The 3,358-nt window shown below is 40.5% G+C and overlaps 1 non-coding gene across 1 annotated transcript; it reads left to right on the top strand.

Moving 5' to 3' along the window:
• The first annotated feature begins 355 nt into the window (after nt 1-355).
• On the top strand, nt 356-462 carry LOC141681511 (small nucleolar RNA R71). The gene has a single exon (XR_012558940.1). It is a non-coding gene; the product is annotated as a small nucleolar RNA R71 (small nucleolar RNA).
• The last annotated feature ends 2,896 nt before the right edge of the window (nt 463-3,358 follow it).

Genomic DNA, 3,358 nt, shown 5'->3' on the forward strand with positions numbered 1-3,358 from the left:
AACAGATTCGTTGACAAGAGAACACTGATCCGTAGCATGGGAACCTGCACAAAGCTCACAAACCATAGCTATTTGATTAACTCCATACGTAGCCAGAGAATCAACCTTCATTGATAGCGCTTGGAGCTGGGCTGCAATAGCGGTGGCTGCATCAACTTCCAGAATACCTGCTACCTTGCCTGACATCATCCTCTGAGTTGGGTTTTGATGCTCATTTGCAGCCATCGTCTCTATAAGATTATACGCCACAGTATAGCTTTTAGCCCATAAGGCGCCTCCAGCTGCTGCATCGAGCATGGGCCGAGATTGGGCCCCCAAACCATTATAGAAACCAGTGATCACCATCCAATCCGGCATTCCATGATGTGGACATTTTCTCAACATTTCCTTGTAGCGTTCCCAAGCCTCGCACATAGATTCTGTAGGTTGCTGCGCAAACTGAGTAAGAGCACTCCTCATAGCAGCAGTCTTTGCCATCGGATAAAACTTCACCAAAAACTTTTGCGCAAGATCTTGCCACGTAGTGATGGACCCAGCTGGTTCAGAATGTAACCAGTCTTTAGCCTTGTCCCTCAGTGAGAATGGGAAAAGCCTCAACTTGATAGCCTCATCAGTCACGCCATTATACTTAAAAGTGCTGCAGATCTCGACAAAATTCCTTATGTGCATGTTGGGGTCTTCAGTTGCCGCTCCTCCAAAAGAAACAGAATTCTGCACCATCTGAATAGTGCCCGGCTTGATTTCAAAGGTGTTAGCTTGAATAGCCGGATGAAGGATGCTTGACTGAATGTCATCAATTTTAGGCCGAGAAAAATCCATAAGAGCTGGATCAGCTTGAACAATACGATCTCCCATGTTTACTGGTTCTTTTTGCTCAGTTCCTGAATCCGAATCCTCAAAATCTAACTTCTCCGGAATATCAAGAACTTCGTCTGTCTCCTCAGCTGTATCTAAAGTCCTCTTGCGAGTACGAGAACGAGTTTGCATAAACGCTTGCTAAAGTACCTGAAACACAACCGGAAAAAATAAGTAACTACTACGTCCTAATCACTGAGTCCTAATGACCAATGATGGTAAGTACATAAACTAAACAAATACGCCGAGTCCCCGACATCGGCGCCAAAAACTTGTTAGGGCAAAAACACGCGCTAATATTCACGCAAGTATACGCGTTCGCAAGTAATATAGAATACTTTCTAGTTCGTTCCCTCAGAGACTCAGACTAAATTATTGTCTAATTAAACTCACCCACCAATGTATGATTACTTCTCAATGTTAAGATACTAACACTTAAAATTGTTGATTAAATATTAACTATAATTAACTACTTAATTAATCACTTAACTAACACTTCAATTTATCAATAATAAAACACTCATGAGATCACAACTTCATTATTACTTCCTTCTATAGCCATTGTTATTACCTTTAGCATGTGACAGTGATGATATTAATCGAATAACATGAAACTGATAAAAGCCAACTTTCATTGTACTAATACCATTCTACCAAGCATCCACAATTAAGATAGAAGTTGAATAGTCATCAATTATGTTGAGTTCCCATATGTCTACAGAAATTGACAACACAACGATTTAAGCACAAGTTATTCCTTTTGATTACATAGGGCAAATGAAACTGTTAGAGTTACCCACTAATCATGCACAACGTACATGAACCTATGCTAGCATGGCAAGTTCTAAATCTCAAGATCCACCATCGCTTCACAAGAGATTAACACCCTATCTTATATGTTCGCGACGTACATAAGACGAATACGCACAACCAATACTAGATATCATGCAATCATCACACACTAAAGTATTAAACAATTAACTAAAGAATTCCATAATAAATCCGTTGCAACCCCAAAATCACGATTAGCCCACAATAGCACTTATCGTCATCATGGGTTCATATGAAATCATGATAAACAAACACAAGAAAATAATAACTAAACTAATTATATTAAAATAGAGTACGTCACAAGAGTAAATAAGTTCAAAGCAAGAAAACTAGCATCCAACGTTACAACGAAACAAGAATCACAAGAAGATATGCTTCCTCTTCGTTGCGGTGTGCTAAATCGGTCTTCTTCCTTATCTCCTTCGCTCCTTGCATAAAAACACAATCTTCTTTTATCCACACTTGTGAAAACGTCTCCAATCTACTTATATAATAGTCCCATAAACCCAGATTACATAGAAGTGGAAACCAAACAGAAGTAGAAGTCCTAAAATAATTTGTTTTTTTTCCCGACCCTGCGCGGCCGCTCAGCATAGCTGAGCGGGCGCTCAGCTTGCTGCGCGGCTGCTCAGCAATGCTGAGCGGGCGCTCAGACCTCTACTGGAAAAATTCTAATTTCGCTTCGTTTCTTCGCCGTAATCTGCCCGTTTCTTTCCTCTCGCAATGGTGAACACATGCCAAGGCTTATTCTTGATGATTCCTCCCCCGAAATGCAACTAAAACCCTGAAATGCATAAATACTAGAAAAACGCATCAAATACACAAAATACTTGATTTCAAGACACCAATTTAAGCCATTTTAAGACGCTCTAAGTGGTATAAAATGCCACTTATCAATAAGCTGGAACAGGGTGAGTAAATGCCTCAGCATCAAGGGAGGTGGAATCTACAACAACTTTAGGATGCTGAGATAGTCCCTCCATGTCTGCATTCTGGACATTCATTGACTCACTAGCAATGACATCCATCCTTATAGCTCCAGTACATGTATTTCTCTCGTTTTCTCTCTTTTGTTGCATCAACGTCTCACCCTGGCTCCCCACCCTCACATCCTCACCATCACCGACTAAGGTGGGACTCCTCTCACTTTCTTTTGCCAATCCTGAAGATATGGATTACATAGTTTCACTCATTTCCTCTCCTTTTTCCTGGGAGCAACCCAGACTCTCACTCAAAACACTCTTCTCTCTCAATCCTAAGAGTGACTGTACAACCACTAAATCTTCTGCACTTGAAATAAATGAAGTTTGAAGTTGTGCAGAGATACTCGATGGATGAGTGATATCCATCGAGTGAGTGGTTTTGCTATCCGAAGGATAACTGCTGTTAAGCTTATCCGTCGGGATACAATCACTACTTGACGGATGAGCAATATCCATCGAGAGAGTAGAAATGAATGAACTGGGAATAGAAACTATTGTTGACTCTGTGCTGATTGAAGATATTTTGGGCACAGATGATACAAAAGTTCCTGAAAGAATTGGCAACTGAGCCAACAAATCATCTAAAAGATGATGCTCACTTGCACTAGATTTTGGCTTCCTCAGCAGAGTTAAAGAAGGGGAATCAGAAATTGATATGTTTATCATATCCACATCCAGAGAATTTGTTG

Source organism: Apium graveolens, chromosome 8 (genome assembly GCF_009905375.1).
Source record: "Apium graveolens cultivar Ventura chromosome 8, ASM990537v1, whole genome shotgun sequence".
Classification (NCBI taxonomy): domain Eukaryota; kingdom Viridiplantae; phylum Streptophyta; class Magnoliopsida; order Apiales; family Apiaceae; genus Apium; species Apium graveolens.